Raw genomic sequence first — 19,526 nt, 5'->3', positions numbered from 1 at the left:
CCCAAAATTTTAGCCTTCGTATTTCCTAATCGTAAATCACCTCAGCCCAATGCTCTTTCTTTGGCTGTGCTTTGGGCTAGGGTTAGGGTTAGGGTTTCGCCTAGGGTTAGGGTTCAGAAAAACACAAGGCCCAGAGCTCCAGGGACATTGACTATGAGAAAGGCATGCCAAGGGGAGGACCGCATTGTCCCAAACTTGTAGCCTTCATGTTTTCCTAACCGGAACTCATCTCAGCCCAATGATCTGTCTTTGGCTGCACCTAGGGTTAGGGTTAGGGTTACACCTAGGGTTAGGGTTCAGAAAACCACAAGGCCCTGAGCTTCAGAGACAATGACAATGAGAAAGGCATGCCCAGGGGAGCGCAGCACTGTCCTAATATTACAGCTTTCCTATTTGCCCCATTGGAACTCACCTCAGCCCAATGCTGTTAATTAGCCTGAACCTAGTACTAGGGTTAGGGTTCCACCTAGGGTTAAGGTTAAGAAAACGAAAAGGCTTACAGCTATAGGGACACTGACAGCAAGAAAGGCATGCCTAGGGGACAGCATCTTTTCCCCAACCTTACAGCCTTCATGTTTTCCGAATCGGAACTCGCCTCAGCCCAATGCTGTATCTTAGGCTGCGCCTTGGGCTAGGTTTAGGGTTCGGGTTATGCCTAGGGTTAGGGTTCAGAAGACCACAAGGCCCAGATCTCCAGGGACAATGACAATGAGAGAGGCATGCCCAGGGGAGCACAATATTATCCCAAAACTTTAGCCTTCATTTTTCCTAATCGGAACTCGCCTCAGCCCAATGCTTAATCTTAGGCTGTTCCTCAGGTTAGGAGTAGGGTTAGGGTTTCACCTAGGGTTAGGGTTAAGAAAACCACAAGGCCAGATCTCCAGGGACATTGGCAGTGAGAAACGCACGCCAAGGGGAGGACCGCATTGTCCCAAACTTGTAGCCTTCATGTTTTCCTAACCGGAACTCATCTCAGCCCAATGTTCTGTCTTTGGCTGCACCTAGGGTTAGGGTTAGGGTTACGCCTAGGGTTAGGGTTCAGAAAACCACAAAGCCCTGAGCTCCAGGGACAATGACAATGAGAAAGGCAGGCCCAGGGGAGCACAGCATTACCCCAAAATTTTAGCCTTCCTATTTCCTAATCGGAAATCACCTCAGCCCAATGCTCTTTCTTTGGCTGTGCTTTGGGCTAGGGTTAGGGTTAGGGTTTCGCCTAGGTTTAGGGTTCAGAAAAACACAAGGCCCAGAGCTCCAGGGACATTGACTATGAGAAAGGCATGCCAAGGGGAGGACCGCATTGTCCCAAACTTGTAGCCTTCATGTTTTCCTAACCGGAACTCATCTCAGCCCAATGTTCTGTCTTTGGCTGCACCTAGGCTTAGGGTTAGGGTTCCGCCTAGGGTTAGGGTTCAGAAAACCACAAGGCCCAGAGCTCCAGGGACAATGACAATGAGAGAGGCATGCCCAGGGGAGCAGAACATTATCCCAAACTTCCAGCCTTCGTGTTTCCTAATTGGAACTCGCCCCAGCCCAATACTGAATCTTAGGCTGTGCCTTGGGCTAGGGTTAGGGTTAGGGTTATGCCTAGGGTTAGGGTTCAGAAAACCACAAGGCCCAGAGCTCCATGGACACTGACAGTGAGAAAGGCATGCCCAGGAGAGCACAACATTCCCCCAAAACTTTAGCCTTCGTTTTTCCTAATCGGAACTCACCTCAGCCCAATGCTGAATGTTAGGCTGCGGCTAGGGTTAGGGTTAGGGTTCCGCCTAGGGTTAGGGTTCTGAAAACCACAAGGCCCGGAGCTCCAGGGACAATGACAATGAGAAAGGCATGCCCAGGGGAGCACAACATTATCCCAAATTTCCAGCCTTCGTTTTTCCTAATTGGAACTCGCCTCAGCCCAATGCTTAATCTTAGGCTGTTCCTCGGGTTAGGAATAGGGTTAGGGTTCCGCCTAGGGTTAGGGTTCAGAAAACCACAAGGCCCGGAGCTCCAGGGACAATGACAATGAGAAAGGCATGCCCAGGGGAGCACAACATTACCCCAAACTTCCAGCCTTCGTGTTTCCTAATTGGAACTCGATTCAGCCAAATGCTGAATCTTAGGCTGTGCCTTGGGCTAGGGTTAGGGTTAGGGTTATGCCTAGGGTTAGGGTTCAGAAAACCACAAGGCCCAGAGCTCCATGGACACTGACAGTGAGAAAGGCATGCCCAGGAGAGCACAACATTCCCCCAAAACTTTAGCCTTCATTTTTCCTAATCGGAACTCACCTCAGCCCAATGCTGAATGTTAGGCTGCGGCTAGGGTTAGGGTTAGGGTTACGCCTAGGGTTAGGGTTCAGAAAACCACAAAGCCCTGAGCTCCAGGGACAATGACAATGAGAAAGGCAGGCCCAGGGGAGCACAGCATTACCCCAAAATTTTAGCCTTCGTATTTCCTAATCGTAAATCACCTCAGCCCAATGCTCTTTCTTTGGCTGTGCTTTGGGCTAGGGTTAGGGTTAGGGTTTCGCCTAGGGTTAGGGTTCAGAAAAACACAAGGCCCAGAGCTCCAGGGACATTGACTATGAGAAAGGCATGCCAAGGGGAGGACCGCATTGTCCCAAACTTGTAGCCTTCATGTTTTCCTAACCGGAACTCATCTCAGCCCAATGATCTGTCTTTGGCTGCACCTAGGGTTAGGGTTAGGGTTACACCTAGGGTTAGGGTTCAGAAAACCACAAGGCCCTGAGCTTCAGAGACAATGACAATGAGAAAGGCATGCCCAGGGGAGCGCAGCACTGTCCTAATATTACAGCTTTCCTATTTGCCCCATTGGAACTCACCTCAGCCCAATGCTGTTAATTAGCCTGAACCTAGTACTAGGGTTAGGGTTCCACCTAGGGTTAAGGTTAAGAAAACGAAAAGGCTTACAGCTATAGGGACACTGACAGCAAGAAAGGCATGCCTAGGGGACAGCATCTTTTCCCCAACCTTACAGCCTTCATGTTTTCCGAATCGGAACTCGCCTCAGCCCAATGCTGTATCTTAGGCTGCGCCTTGGGCTAGGTTTAGGGTTCGGGTTATGCCTAGGGTTAGGGTTCAGAAGACCACAAGGCCCAGATCTCCAGGGACAATGACAATGAGAGAGGCATGCCCAGGGGAGCACAATATTATCCCAAAACTTTAGCCTTCATTTTTCCTAATCGGAACTCGCCTCAGCCCAATGCTTAATCTTAGGCTGTTCCTCAGGTTAGGAGTAGGGTTAGGGTTTCACCTAGGGTTAGGGTTAAGAAAACCACAAGGCCAGATCTCCAGGGACATTGGCAGTGAGAAACGCACGCCAAGGGGAGGACCGCATTGTCCCAAACTTGTAGCCTTCATGTTTTCCTAACCGGAACTCATCTCAGCCCAATGTTCTGTCTTTGGCTGCACCTAGGGTTAGGGTTAGGGTTACGCCTAGGGTTAGGGTTCAGAAAACCACAAAGCCCTGAGCTCCAGGGACAATGACAATGAGAAAGGCAGGCCCAGGGGAGCACAGCATTACCCCAAAATTTTAGCCTTCCTATTTCCTAATCGGAAATCACCTCAGCCCAATGCTCTTTCTTTGGCTGTGCTTTGGGCTAGGGTTAGGGTTAGGGTTTCGCCTAGGGTTAGGGTTCAGAAAAACACAAGGCCCAGAGCTCCAGGGACATTGACTATGAGAAAGGCACGCCAAGGGGAGGACCGCATTGTCCCAAACTTGTAGCCTTCATGTTTTCCTAACCGGAACTCATCTCAGCCCAATGTTCTGTCTTTGGCTGCACCTAGGCTTAGGGTTAGGGTTCCGCCTAGGGTTAGGGTTCAGAAAACCACAAGGCCCAGAGCTCCAGGGACAATGACAATGAGAGAGGCATGCCCAGGGGAGCAGAACATTATCCCAAACTTCCAGCCTTCGTGTTTCCTAATTGGAACTCGCCCCAGCCCAATGCTGAATCTTAGGCTGTGCCTTGGGCTAGGGTTAGGGTTAGGGTTATGCCTAGGGTTAGGGTTCAGAAAACCACAAGGCCCAGAGCTCCATGGACACTGACAGTGAGAAAGGCATGCCCAGGAGAGCACAACATTCCCCCAAAACTTTAGCCTTCGTTTTTCCTAATCGGAACTCACCTCAGCCCAATGCTGAATGTTAGGCTGCGGCTAGGGTTAGGGTTAGGGTTCCGCCTAGGGTTAGGGTTCTGAAAACCACAAGGCCCGGAGCTCCAGGGACAATGACAATGAGAAAGGCATGCCCAGGGGAGCACAAATTATCCCAAATTTCCAGCCTTCGTGTTTCCTAATTGGAACTCGCCTCAGCCCAATGCTTAATCTTAGGCTGTTCCTCGGGTTAGGAATAGGGTTAGGGTTCCGCCTAGGGTTAGGGTTCAGAAAACCACAAGGCCCGGAGCTCCAGGGACAATGACAATGAGAAAGGCATGCCCAGGGGAGCACAACATTACCCCAAACTTCCAGCCTTCGTGTTTCCTAATTGGAACTCGATTCAGCCAAATGCTGAATCTTAGGCTGTGCCTTGGGCTAGGGTTAGGGTTAGGGTTATGCCTAGGGTTAGGGTTCAGAAAACCACAAGTCCCAGAGCTCCATGGACACTGACAGTGAGAAAGGCATGCCCAGGAGAGCACAACATTCCCCCAAAACTTTAGCCTTCGTTTTTCCTAATCGGAACTCACCTCAGCCCAATGCTGAATGTTAGGCTGCGGCTAGGGTTTGGGTTAGGGTTACGCCTAGGGTTAGGGTTCAGAAAACCACAAAGCCCTGAGCTCCAGGGACAATGAGAATGAGAAAGGCAGGCCCAGGGGAGCACAGCATTACCCCAAAATTTTAGCCTTCCTATTTCCTAATCGGAAATCACCTCAGCCCAATGCTCTTTCTTTGGCTGTGCTTTGGGCTAGGGTTAGGGTTAGGGTTTCGCCTAGGGTTAGGGTTCAGAAAAACACAAGGCCCAGAGCTCCAGGGACATTGACTATGAGAAAGGCATGCCAAGGGGAGGACCGCATTGTCCCAAACTTGTAGCCTTCATGTTTTCCTAACCGGAACTCATCTCAGCCCAATGTTCTGTCTTTGGCTGCACCTAGGCTTAGGGTTAGGGTTCCGCCTAGGGTTAGGGTTCAGAAAACCACAAGGCCCAGAGCTCCAGGGACAATGACAATGAGAGAGGCATGCCCAGGGGAGCAGAACATTATCCCAAACTTCCAGCCTTCGTGTTTCCTAATTGGAACTCGCCCCAGCCCAATACTGAATCTTAGGCTGTGCCTTGGGCTAGGGTTAGGGTTAGGGTTATGCCTAGGGTTAGGGTTCAGAAAACCACAAGGCCCAGAGCTCCATGGACACTGACAGTGAGAAAGGCATGCCCAGGAGAGCACAACATTCCCCCAAAACTTTAGCCTTCGTTTTTCCTAATCGGAACTCACCTCAGCCCAATGCTGAATGTTAGGCTGCGGCTAGGGTTAGGGTTAGGGTTACGCCTAGGGTTAGGGTTCAGAAAACCACAAAGCCCTGAGCTCCAGGGACAATGACAATGAGAAAGGCAGGCCCAGGGGAGCACAGCATTACCCCAAAATTTTAGCCTTCGTATTTCCTAATCGTAAATCACCTCAGCCCAATGCTCTTTCTTTGGCTGTGCTTTGGGCTAGGGTTAGGGTTAGGGTTTCGCCTAGGGTTAGGGTTCAGAAAAACACAAGGCCCAGAGCTCCAGGGACATTGACTATGAGAAAGGCATGCCAAGGGGAGGACCGCATTGTCCCAAACTTGTAGCCTTCATGTTTTCCTAACCGGAACTCATCTCAGCCCAATGATCTGTCTTTGGCTGCACCTAGGGTTAGGGTTAGGGTTACACCTAGGGTTAGGGTTCAGAAAACCACAAGGCCCTGAGCTTCAGAGACAATGACAATGAGAAAGGCATGCCCAGGGGAGCGCAGCACTGTCCTAATATTACAGCTTTCCTATTTGCCCCATTGGAACTCACCTCAGCCCAATGCTGTTAATTAGCCTGAACCTAGTACTAGGGTTAGGGTTCCACCTAGGGTTAAGGTTAAGAAAACGAAAAGGCTTACAGCTATAGGGACACTGACAGCAAGAAAGGCATGCCTAGGGGACAGCATCTTTTCCCCAACCTTACAGCCTTCATGTTTTCCGAATCGGAACTCGCCTCAGCCCAATGCTGTATCTTAGGCTGCGCCTTGGGCTAGGTTTAAGGTTCGGGTTATGCCTAGGGTTAGGGTTCAGAAGACCACAAGGCCCAGATCTCCAGGGACAATGACAATGAGAGAGGCATGCCCAGGGGAGCACAATATTATCCCAAAACTTTAGCCTTCATTTTTCCTAATCGGAACTCGCCTCAGCCCAATGCTTAATCTTAGGCTGTTCCTCAGGTTAGGAGTAGGGTTAGGGTTTCACCTAGGGTTAGGGTTAAGAAAACCACAAGGCCAGATCTCCAGGGACATTGGCAGTGAGAAACGCACGCCAAGGGGAGGACCGCATTGTCCCAAACTTGTAGCCTTCATGTTTTCCTAACCGGAACTCATCTCAGCCCAATGTTCTGTCTTTGGCTGCACCTAGGGTTAGGGTTAGGGTTACGCCTAGGGTTAGGGTTCAGAAAACCACAAAGCCCTGAGCTCCAGGGACAATGACAATGAGAAAGGCAGGCCCAGGGGAGCACAGCATTACCCCAAAATTTTAGCCTTCCTATTTCCTAATCGGAAATCACCTCAGCCCAATGCTCTTTCTTTGGCTGTGCTTTGGGCTAGGGTTAGGGTTAGGGTTTCGCCTAGGGTTAGGGTTCAGAAAAACACAAGGCCCAGAGCTCCAGGGACATTGACTATGAGAAAGGCATGCCAAGGGGAGGACCGCATTGTCCCAAACTTGTAGCCTTCATGTTTTCCTAACCGGAACTCATCTCAGCCCAATGTTCTGTCTTTGGCTGCACCTAGGCTTAGGGTTAGGGTTCCGCCTAGGGTTAGGGTTCAGAAAACCACAAGGCCCAGAGCTCCAGGGACAATGACAATGAGAGAGGCATGCCCAGGGGAGCAGAACATTATCCCAAACTTCCAGCCTTCGTGTTTCCTAATTGGAACTCGCCCCAGCCCAATGCTGAATCTTAGGCTGTGCCTTGGGCTAGGGTTAGGGTTAGGGTTATGCCTAGGGTTAGGGTTCAGAAAACCACAAGGCCCAGAGCTCCATGGACACTGACAGTGAGAAAGGCATGCCCAGGAGAGCACAACATTCCCCCAAAACTTTAGCCTTCGTTTTTCCTAATCGGAACTCACCTCAGCCCAATGCTGAATGTTAGGCTGCGGCTAGGGTTAGGGTTAGGGTTCCGCCTAGGGTTAGGGTTCTGAAAACCACCAGGCCCGGAGCTCCAGGGACAATGACAATGAGAAAGGCATGCCCAGGGGAGCACAAATTATCCCAAATTTCCAGCCTTCGTGTTTCCTAATTGGAACTCGCCTCAGCCCAATGCTTAATCTTAGGCTGTTCCTCGGGTTAGGAATAGGGTTAGGGTTCCGCCTAGGGTTAGGGTTCAGAAAACCACAAGGCCCGGAGCTCCAGGGACAATGACAATGAGAAAGGCATGCCCAGGGGAGCACAACATTACCCCAAACTTCCAGCCTTCGTGTTTCCTAATTGGAACTCGATTCAGCCAAATGCTGAATCTTAGGCTGTGCCTTGGGCTAGGGTTAGGGTTAGGGTTATGCCTAGGGTTAGGGTTCAGAAAACCACAAGTCCCAGAGCTCCATGGACACTGACAGTGAGAAAGGCATGCCCAGGAGAGCACAACATTCCCCCAAAACTTTAGCCTTCGTTTTTCCTAATCGGAACTCACCTCAGCCCAATGCTGAATGTTAGGCTGCGGCTAGGGTTTGGGTTAGGGTTACGCCTAGGGTTAGGGTTCAGAAAACCACAAAGCCCTGAGCTCCAGGGACAATGACAATGAGAAAGGCAGGCCCAGGGGAGCACAGCATTACCCCAAAATTTTAGCCTTCCTATTTCCTAATCGGAAATCACCTCAGCCCAATGCTCTTTCTTTGGCTGTGCTTTGGGCTAGGGTTAGGGTTAGGGTTTCGCCTAGGGTTAGGGTTCAGAAAAACACAAGGCCCAGAGCTCCAGGGACATTGACTATGAGAAAGGCATGCCAAGGGGAGGACCGCATTGTCCCAAACTTGTAGCCTTCATGTTTTCCTAACCGGAACTCATCTCAGCCCAATGTTCTGTCTTTGGCTGCACCTAGGCTTAGGGTTAGGGTTCCGCCTAGGGTTAGGGTTCAGAAAACCACAAGGCCCAGAGCTCCAGGGACAATGACAATGAGAGAGGCATGCCCAGGGGAGCAGAACATTATCCCAAACTTCCAGCCTTCGTGTTTCCTAATTGGAACTCGCCCCAGCCCAATACTGAATCTTAGGCTGTGCCTTGGGCTAGGGTTAGGGTTAGGGTTATGCCTAGGGTTAGGGTTCAGAAAACCACAAGGCCCAGAGCTCCATGGACACTGACAGTGAGAAAGGCATGCCCAGGAGAGCACAACATTCCCCCAAAACTTTAGCCTTCGTTTTTCCTAATCGGAACTCACCTCAGCCCAATGCTGAATGTTAGGCTGCGGCTAGGGTTAGGGTTAGGGTTACGCCTAGGGTTAGGGTTCAGAAAACCACAAAGCCCTGAGCTCCAGGGACAATGACAATGAGAAAGGCAGGCCCAGGGGAGCACAGCATTACCCCAAAATTTTAGCCTTCGTATTTCCTAATCGTAAATCACCTCAGCCCAATGCTCTTTCTTTGGCTGTGCTTTGGGCTAGGGTTAGGGTTAGGGTTTCGCCTAGGGTTAGGGTTCAGAAAAACACAAGGCCCAGAGCTCCAGGGACATTGACTATGAGAAAGGCATGCCAAGGGGAGGACCGCATTGTCCCAAACTTGTAGCCTTCATGTTTTCCTAACCGGAACTCATCTCAGCCCAATGATCTGTCTTTGGCTGCACCTAGGGTTAGGGTTAGGGTTACACCTAGGGTTAGGGTTCAGAAAACCACAAGGCCCTGAGCTTCAGAGACAATGACAATGAGAAAGGCATGCCCAGGGGAGCGCAGCACTGTCCTAATATTACAGCTTTCCTATTTGCCCCATTGGAACTCACCTCAGCCCAATGCTGTTAATTAGCCTGAACCTAGTACTAGGGTTAGGGTTCCACCTAGGGTTAAGGTTAAGAAAACGAAAAGGCTTACAGCTATAGGGACACTGACAGCAAGAAAGGCATGCCTAGGGGACAGCATCTTTTCCCCAACCTTACAGCCTTCATGTTTTCCGAATCGGAACTCGCCTCAGCCCAATGCTGTATCTTAGGCTGCGCCTTGGGCTAGGTTTAGGGTTCGGGTTATGCCTAGGGTTAGGGTTCAGAAGACCACAAGGCCCAGATCTCCAGGGACAATGACAATGAGAGAGGCATGCCCAGGGGAGCACAATATTATCCCAAAACTTTAGCCTTCATTTTTCCTAATCGGAACTCGCCTCAGCCCAATGCTTAATCTTAGGCTGTTCCTCAGGTTAGGAGTAGGGTTAGGGTTTCACCTAGGGTTAGGGTTAAGAAAACCACAAGGCCAGATCTCCAGGGACATTGGCAGTGAGAAACGCACGCCAAGGGGAGGACCGCATTGTCCCAAACTTGTAGCCTTCATGTTTTCCTAACCGGAACTCATCTCAGCCCAATGTTCTGTCTTTGGCTGCACCTAGGGTTAGGGTTAGGGTTACGCCTAGGGTTAGGGTTCAGAAAACCACAAAGCCCTGAGCTCCAGGGACAATGACAATGAGAAAGGCAGGCCCAGGGGAGCACAGCATTACCCCAAAATTTTAGCCTTCCTATTTCCTAATCGGAAATCACCTCAGCCCAATGCTCTTTCTTTGGCTGTGCTTTGGGCTAGGGTTAGGGTTAGGGTTTCGCCTAGGGTTAGGGTTCAGAAAAACACAAGGCCCAGAGCTCCAGGGACATTGACTATGAGAAAGGCATGCCAAGGGGAGGACCGCATTGTCCCAAACTTGTAGCCTTCATGTTTTCCTAACCGGAACTCATCTCAGCCCAATGTTCTGTCTTTGGCTGCACCTAGGCTTAGGGTTAGGGTTCCGCCTAGGGTTAGGGTTCAGAAAACCACAAGGCCCAGAGCTCCAGGGACAATGACAATGAGAGAGGCATGCCCAGGGGAGCAGAACATTATCCCAAACTTCCAGCCTTCGTGTTTCCTAATTGGAACTCGCCCCAGCCCAATGCTGAATCTTAGGCTGTGCCTTGGGCTAGGGTTAGGGTTAGGGTTATGCCTAGGGTTAGGGTTCAGAAAACCACAAGGCCCAGAGCTCCATGGACACTGACAGTGAGAAAGGCATGCCCAGGAGAGCACAACATTCCCCCAAAACTTTAGCCTTCGTTTTTCCTAATCGGAACTCACCTCAGCCCAATGCTGAATGTTAGGCTGCGGCTAGGGTTAGGGTTAGGGTTCCGCCTAGGGTTAGGGTTCTGAAAACCACAAGGCCCGGAGCTCCAGGGACAATGACAATGAGAAAGGCATGCCCAGGGGAGCACAAATTATCCCAAATTTCCAGCCTTCGTGTTTCCTAATTGGAACTCGCCTCAGCCCAATGCTTAATCTTAGGCTGTTCCTCGGGTTAGGAATAGGGTTAGGGTTCCGCCTAGGGTTAGGGTTCAGAAAACCACAAGGCCCGGAGCTCCAGGGACAATGACAATGAGAAAGGCATGCCCAGGGGAGCACAACATTACCCCAAACTTCCAGCCTTCGTGTTTCCTAATTGGAACTCGATTCAGCCAAATGCTGAATCTTAGGCTGTGCCTTGGGCTAGGGTTAGGGTTAGGGTTATGCCTAGGGTTAGGGTTCAGAAAACCACAAGTCCCAGAGCTCCATGGACACTGACAGTGAGAAAGGCATGCCCAGGAGAGCACAACATTCCCCCAAAACTTTAGCCTTCGTTTTTCCTAATCGGAACTCACCTCAGCCCAATGCTGAATGTTAGGCTGCGGCTAGGGTTTGGGTTAGGGTTACGCCTAGGGTTAGGGTTCAGAAAACCACAAAGCCCTGAGCTCCAGGGACAATGACAATGAGAAAGGCAGGCCCAGGGGAGCACAGCATTACCCCAAAATTTTAGCCTTCCTATTTCCTAATCGGAAATCACCTCAGCCCAATGCTCTTTCTTTGGCTGTGCTTTGGGCTAGGGTTAGGGTTAGGGTTTCGCCTAGGGTTAGGGTTCAGAAAAACACAAGGCCCAGAGCTCCAGGGACATTGACTATGAGAAAGGCATGCCAAGGGGAGGACCGCATTGTCCCAAACTTGTAGCCTTCATGTTTTCCTAACCGGAACTCATCTCAGCCCAATGTTCTGTCTTTGGCTGCACCTAGGCTTAGGGTTAGGGTTCCGCCTAGGGTTAGGGTTCAGAAAACCACAAGGCCCAGAGCTCCAGGGACAATGACAATGAGAGAGGCATGCCCAGGGGAGCAGAACATTATCCCAAACTTCCAGCCTTCGTGTTTCCTAATTGGAACTCGCCCCAGCCCAATACTGAATCTTAGGCTGTGCCTTGGGCTAGGGTTAGGGTTAGGGTTATGCCTAGGGTTAGGGTTCAGAAAACCACAAGGCCCAGAGCTCCATGGACACTGACAGTGAGAAAGGCATGCCCAGGAGAGCACAACATTCCCCCAAAACTTTAGCCTTCGTTTTTCCTAATCGGAACTCACCTCAGCCCAATGCTGAATGTTAGGCTGCGGCTAGGGTTAGGGTTAGGGTTACGCCTAGGGTTAGGGTTCAGAAAACCACAAAGCCCTGAGCTCCAGGGACAATGACAATGAGAAAGGCAGGCCCAGGGGAGCACAGCATTACCCCAAAATTTTAGCCTTCGTATTTCCTAATCGTAAATCACCTCAGCCCAATGCTCTTTCTTTGGCTGTGCTTTGGGCTAGGGTTAGGGTTAGGGTTTCGCCTAGGGTTAGGGTTCAGAAAAACACAAGGCCCAGAGCTCCAGGGACATTGACTATGAGAAAGGCATGCCAAGGGGAGGACCGCATTGTCCCAAACTTGTAGCCTTCATGTTTTCCTAACCGGAACTCATCTCAGCCCAATGATCTGTCTTTGGCTGCACCTAGGGTTAGGGTTAGGGTTACACCTAGGGTTAGGGTTCAGAAAACCACAAGGCCCTGAGCTTCAGAGACAATGACAATGAGAAAGGCATGCCCAGGGGAGCGCAGCACTGTCCTAATATTACAGCTTTCCTATTTGCCCCATTGGAACTCACCTCAGCCCAATGCTGTTAATTAGCCTGAACCTAGTACTAGGGTTAGGGTTCCACCTAGGGTTAAGGTTAAGAAAACGAAAAGGCTTACAGCTATAGGGACACTGACAGCAAGAAAGGCATGCCTAGGGGACAGCATCTTTTCCCCAACCTTACAGCCTTCATGTTTTCCGAATCGGAACTCGCCTCAGCCCAATGCTGTATCTTAGGCTGCGCCTTGGGCTAGGTTTAGGGTTCGGGTTATGCCTAGGGTTAGGGTTCAGAAGACCACAAGGCCCAGATCTCCAGGGACAATGACAATGAGAGAGGCATGCCCAGGGGAGCACAATATTATCCCAAAACTTTAGCCTTCATTTTTCCTAATCGGAACTCGCCTCAGCCCAATGCTTAATCTTAGGCTGTTCCTCAGGTTAGGAGTAGGGTTAGGGTTTCACCTAGGGTTAGGGTTAAGAAAACCACAAGGCCAGATCTCCAGGGACATTGGCAGTGAGAAACGCACGCCAAGGGGAGGACCGCATTGTCCCAAACTTGTAGCCTTCATGTTTTCCTAACCGGAACTCATCTCAGCCCAATGTTCTGTCTTTGGCTGCACCTAGGGTTAGGGTTAGGGTTACGCCTAGGGTTAGGGTTCAGAAAACCACAAAGCCCTGAGCTCCAGGGACAATGACAATGAGAAAGGCAGGCCCAGGGGAGCACAGCATTACCCCAAAATTTTAGCCTTCCTATTTCCTAATCGGAAATCACCTCAGCCCAATGCTCTTTCTTTGGCTGTGCTTTGGGCTAGGGTTAGGGTTAGGGTTTCGCCTAGGTTTAGGGTTCAGAAAAACACAAGGCCCAGAGCTCCAGGGACATTGACTATGAGAAAGGCATGCCAAGGGGAGGACCGCATTGTCCCAAACTTGTAGCCTTCATGTTTTCCTAACCGGAACTCATCTCAGCCCAATGTTCTGTCTTTGGCTGCACCTAGGCTTAGGGTTAGGGTTCCGCCTAGGGTTAGGGTTCAGAAAACCACAAGGCCCAGAGCTCCAGGGACAATGACAATGAGAGAGGCATGCCCAGGGGAGCAGAACATTATCCCAAACTTCCAGCCTTCGTGTTTCCTAATTGGAACTCGCCCCAGCCCAATGCTGAATCTTAGGCTGTGCCTTGGGCTAGGGTTAGGGTTAGGGTTATGCCTAGGGTTAGGGTTCAGAAAACCACAAGGCCCAGAGCTCCATGGACACTGACAGTGAGAAAGGCATGCCCAGGAGAGCACAACATTCCCCCAAAACTTTAGCCTTCGTTTTTCCTAATCGGAACTCACCTCAGCCCAATGCTGAATGTTAGGCTGCGGCTAGGGTTAGGGTTAGGGTTCCGCCTAGGGTTAGGGTTCTGAAAACCACAAGGCCCGGAGCTCCAGGGACAATGACAATGAGAAAGGCATGCCCAGGGGAGCACAAATTATCCCAAATTTCCAGCCTTCGTGTTTCCTAATTGGAACTCGCCTCAGCCCAATGCTTAATCTTAGGCTGTGCCTTGGGCTAGGGTTAGGGTTAGGGTTATGCCTAGGGTTAGGGTTCAGAAAACCACAAGGCCCAGAGCTCCATGGACACTGACAGTGAGAAAGGCATGCCCAGGAGAGCACAACATTCCCCCAAAACTTTAGCCTTCGTTTTTCCTAATCGGAACTCACCTCAGCCCAATGCTGAATGTTAGGCTGCGGCTAGGGTTAGGGTTAGGGTTACGCCTAGGGTTAGGGTTCAGAAAACCACAAAGCCCTGAGCTCCAGGGACAATGACAATGAGAAAGGCAGGCCCAGGGGAGCACAGCATTACCCCAAAATTTTAGCCTTCGTATTTCCTAATCGTAAATCACCTCAGCCCAATGCTCTTTCTTTGGCTGTGCTTTGGGCTAGGGTTAGGGTTAGGGTTTCGCCTAGGGTTAGGGTTCAGAAAAACACAAGGCCCAGAGCTCCAGGGACATTGACTATGAGAAAGGCATGCCAAGGGGAGGACCGCATTGTCCCAAACTTGTAGCCTTCATGTTTTCCTAACCGGAACTCATCTCAGCCCAATGATCTGTCTTTGGCTGCACCTAGGGTTAGGGTTAGGGTTACACCTAGGGTTAGGGTTCAGAAAACCACAAGGCCCTGAGCTTCAGAGACAATGACAATGAGAAAGGCATGCCCAGGGGAGCGCAGCACTGTCCTAATATTACAGCTTTCCTATTTGCCCCATTGGAACTCACCTCAGCCCAATGCTGTTAATTAGCCTGAACCTAGTACTAGGGTTAGGGTTCCACCTAGGGTTAAGGTTAAGAAAACGAAAAGGCTTACAGCTATAGGGACACTGACAGCAAGAAAGGCATGCCTAGGGGACAGCATCTTTTCCCCAACCTTACAGCCTTCATGTTTTCCGAATCGGAACTCGCCTCAGCCCAATGCTGTATCTTAGGCTGCGCCTTGGGCTAGGTTTAGGGTTCGGGTTATGCCTAGGGTTAGGGTTCAGAAGACCACAAGGCCCAGATCTCCAGGGACAATGACAATGAGAGAGGCATGCCCAGGGGAGCACAATATTATCCCAAAACTTTAGCCTTCATTTTTCCTAATCGGAACTCGCCTCAGCCCAATGCTTAATCTTAGGCTGTTCCTCAGGTTAGGAGTAGGGTTAGGGTTTCACCTAGGGTTAGGGTTAAGAAAACCACAAGGCCAGATCTCCAGGGACATTGGCAGTGAGAAACGCACGCCAAGGGGAGGACCGCATTGTCCCAAACTTGTAGCCTTCATGTTTTCCTAACCGGAACTCATCTCAGCCCAATGTTCTGTCTTTGGCTGCACCTAGGGTTAGGGTTAGGGTTACGCCTAGGGTTAGGGTTCAGAAAACCACAAAGCCCTGAGCTCCAGGGACAATGACAATGAGAAAGGCAGGCCCAGGGGAGCACAGCATTACCCCAAAATTTTAGCCTTCCTATTTCCTAATCGGAAATCACCTCAGCCCAATGCTCTTTCTTTGGCTGTGCTTTGGGCTAGGGTTAGGGTTAGGGTTTCGCCTAGGTTTAGGGTTCAGAAAAACACAAGGCCCAGAGCTCCAGGGACATTGACTATGAGAAAGGCATGCCAAGGGGAGGACCGCATTGTCCCAAACTTGTAGCCTTCATGTTTTCCTAACCGGAACTCATCTCAGCCCAATGTTCTGTCTTTGGCTGCACCTAGGCTTAGGGTTAGGGTTCCGCCTAGGGTTAGGGTTCAGAAAACCACAAGGCCCAGAGCTCCAGGGACAATGACAATGAGAGAGGCATGCCCAGGGGAGCAGAACATTATCCCAAACTTCCAGCCTTCGTGTTTCCTAATTGGAACTCGCCCCAGCCCAATGCTGAATCTTAGGCTGTGCCTTGGGCTAGGGTTAGGGTTAGGGTTATGCCTAGGGTTAGGGTTCAGAAAACCACAAGGCCCAGAGCTCCATGGACACTGACAGTGAGAAAGGCATGCCCAGGAGAGCACAACATTCCCCCAAAACTTTAGCCTTCGTTTTTCCTAATCGGAACTCACCTCAGCCCAATGCTGAATGTTAGGCTGCGGCTAGGGTTAGGGTTAGGGTTCCGCCTAGGGTTAGGGTTCTGAAAACCACAAGGCCCGGAGCTCCAGGGACAATGACAATGAGAAAGGCATGCCCAGGGGAGCACAAATTATCCCAAATTTCCAGCCTTCGTGTTTCCTAATTGGAACTCGCCTCAGCCCAATGCTTAATCTTAGGCTGTTCCTCGGGTTAGGAATAGGGTTAGGGTTCCGCCTAGGGTTAGGGTTCAGAAAACCACAAGGCCCGGAGCTCCAGGGACAATGACAATGAGAAAGGCATGCCCAGGGGAGCACAACATTACCCCAAACTTCCAGCCTTCGTGTTTCCTAATTGGAACTCGATTCAGCCAAATGCTGAATCTTAGGCTGTGCCTTGGGCTAGGGTTAGGGTTAGGGTTATGCCTAGGGTTAGGGTTCAGAAAACCACAAGTCCCAGAGCTCCATGGACACTGACAGTGAGAAAGGCATGCCCAGGAGAGCACAACATTCCCCCAAAACTTTAGCCTTCGTTTTTCCTAATCGGAACTCACCTCAGCCCAATGCTGAATGTTAGGCTGCGGCTAGGGTTTGGGTTAGGGTTACGCCTAGGGTTAGGGTTCAGAAAACCACAAAGCCCTGAGCTCCAGGGACAATGACAATGAGAAAGGCAGGCCCAGGGGAGCACAGCATTACCCCAAAATTTTAGCCTTCCTATTTCCTAATCGGAAATCACCTCAGCCCAATGCTCTTTCTTTGGCTGTGCTTTGGGCTAGGGTTAGGGTTAGGGTTTCGCCTAGGGTTAGGGTTCAGAAAAACACAAGGCCCAGAGCTCCAGGGACATTGACTATGAGAAAGGCATGCCAAGGGGAGGACCGCATTGTCCCAAACTTGTAGCCTTCATGTTTTCCTAACCGGAACTCATCTCAGCCCAATGTTCTGTCTTTGGCTGCACCTAGGCTTAGGGTTAGGGTTCCGCCTAGGGTTAGGGTTCAGAAAACCACAAGGCCCAGAGCTCCAGGGACAATGACAATGAGAGAGGCATGCCCAGGGGAGCAGAACATTATCCCAAACTTCCAGCCTTCGTGTTTCCTAATTGGAACTCGCCCCAGCCCAATACTGAATCTTAGGCTGTGCCTTGGGCTAGGGTTAGGGTTAGGGTTATGCCTAGGGTTAGGGTTCAGAAAACCACAAGGCCCAGAGCTCCATGGACACTGACAGTGAGAAAGGCATGCCCAGGAGAGCACAACATTCCCCCAAAACTTTAGCCTTCGTTTTTCCTAATCGGAACTCACCTCAGCCCAATGCTGAATGTTAGGCTGCGGCTAGGGTTAGGGTTAGGGTTACGCCTAGGGTTAGGGTTCAGAAAACCACAAAGCCCTGAGCTCCAGGGACAATGACAATGAGAAAGGCAGGCCCAGGGGAGCACAGCATTACCCCAAAATTTTAGCCTTCGTATTTCCTAATCGTAAATCACCTCAGCCCAATGCTCTTTCTTTGGCTGTGCTTTGGGCTAGGGTTAGGGTTAGGGTTTCGCCTAGGGTTAGGGTTCAGAAAAACACAAGGCCCTGAGCTTCAGAGACAATGACAATGAGAAAGGCATGCCCAGGGGAGCGCAGCACTGTCCTAATATTACAGCTTTCCTATTTGCCCCATTGGAACTCACCTCAGCCCAATGCTGTTAATTAGCCTGAACCTAGTACTAGGGTTAGGGTTCCACCTAGGGTTAAGGTTAAGAAAACGAAAAGGCTTACAGCTATAGGGACACTGACAGCAAGAAAGGCATGCCTAGGGGACAGCATCTTTTCCCCAACCTTACAGCCTTCATGTTTTCCGAATCGGAACTCGCCTCAGCCCAATGCTGTATCTTAGGCTGCGCCTTGGGCTAGGTTTAGGGTTCGGGTTATGCCTAGGGTTAGGGTTCAGAAGACCACAAGGCCCAGATCTCCAGGGACAATGACAATGAGAGAGGCATGCCCAGGGGAGCACAATATTATCCCAAAACTTTAGCCTTCATTTTTCCTAATCGGAACTCGCCTCAGCCCAATGCTTAATCTTAGGCTGTTCCTCAGGTTAGGAGTAGGGTTAGGGTTTCACCTAGGGTTAGGGTTAAGAAAACCACAAGGCCAGATCTCCAGGGACATTGGCAGTGAGAAACGCACGCCAAGGGGAGGACCGCATTGTCCCAAACTTGTAGCCTTCATGTTTTCCTAACCGGAACTCATCTCAGCCCAATGTTCTGTCTTTGGCTGCACCTAGGGTTAGGGTTAGGGTTACGCCTAGGGTTAGGGTTCAGAAAACCACAAAGCCCTGAGCTCCAGGGACAATGACAATGAGAAAGGCAGGCCCAGGGGAGCACAGCATTACCCCAAAATTTTAGCCTTCCTATTTCCTAATCGGAAATCACCTCAGCCCAATGCTCTTTCTTTGGCTGTGCTTTGGGCTAGGGTTAGGGTTAGGGTTTCGCCTAGGGTTAGGGTTCAGAAAAACACAAGGCCCAGAGCTCCAGGGACATTGACTATGAGAAAGGCACGCCAAGGGGAGGACCGCATTGTCCCAAACTTGTAGCCTTCATGTTTTCCTAACCGGAACTCATCTCAGCCCAATGTTCTGTCTTTGGCTGCACCTAGGCTTAGGGTTAGGGTTCCGCCTAGGGTTAGGGTTCAGAAAACCACAAGGCCCAGAGCTCCAGGGACAATGACAATGAGAGAGGCATGCCCAGGGGAGCAGAACATTATCCCAAACTTCCAGCCTTCGTGTTTCCTAATTGGAACTCGCCCCAGCCCAATACTGAATCTTAGGCTGTGCCTTGGGCTAGGGTTAGGGTTAGGGTTATGCCTAGGGTTAGGGTTCAGAAAACCACAAGTCCCAGAGCTCCATGGACACTGACAGTGAGAAAGGCATGCCCAGGAGAGCACAACATTCCCCCAAAACTTTAGCCTTCGTTTTTCCTAATCGGAACTCACCTCAGCCCAATGCTGAATGTTAGGCTGCGGCTAGGGTTTGGGTTAGGGTTACGCCTAGGGTTAGGGTTCAGAAAACCACAAAGCCCTGAGCTCCAGGGACAATGACAATGAGAAAGGCAGGCCCAGGGGAGCACAGCATTACCCCAAAATTTTAGCCTTCCTATTTCCTAATCGGAAATCACCTCAGCCCAATGCTCTTTCTTTGGCTGTGCTTTGGGCTAGGGTTAGGGTTAGGGTTTCGCCTAGGGTTAGGGTTCAGAAAAACACAAGGCCCAGAGCTCCAGGGACATTGACTATGAGAAAGGCATGCCAAGGGGAGGACCGCATTGTCCCAAACTTGTAGCCTTCATGTTTTCCTAACCGGAACTCATCTCAGCCCAATGATCTGTCTTTGGCTGCACCTAGGGTTAGGGTTAGGGTTATGCCTAGGGTTAGGGTTCCGAAAACCACAAGGCCCAGAGCTCCAGGGACAATGACAATGAGAGAGGCATGCCCAGGGGAGCAGAACATTATCCCAAACTTCCAGCCTTCGTGTTTCCTAATTGGAACTCGCCCCAGCCCAATGCTGAATCTTAGGCTGTGCCTTGGGCTAGGGTTAGGGTTAGGGTTATGCCTAGGGTTAGGGTTCAGAAAACCACAAGTCCCAGAGCTCCATGGACACTGACAGTGAGAAAGGCATGCCCAGGAGAGCACAACATTCCCCCAAAACTTTAGCCTTCGTTTTTCCTAATCGGAACTCACCTCAGCCCAATGC

Source organism: Aphelocoma coerulescens, chromosome 2, assembly GCF_041296385.1.
Source record: "Aphelocoma coerulescens isolate FSJ_1873_10779 chromosome 2, UR_Acoe_1.0, whole genome shotgun sequence".
Classification (NCBI taxonomy): Eukaryota; Metazoa; Chordata; class Aves; order Passeriformes; family Corvidae; genus Aphelocoma; species Aphelocoma coerulescens.
This window is presented reverse-complemented; position numbering follows the sequence as displayed.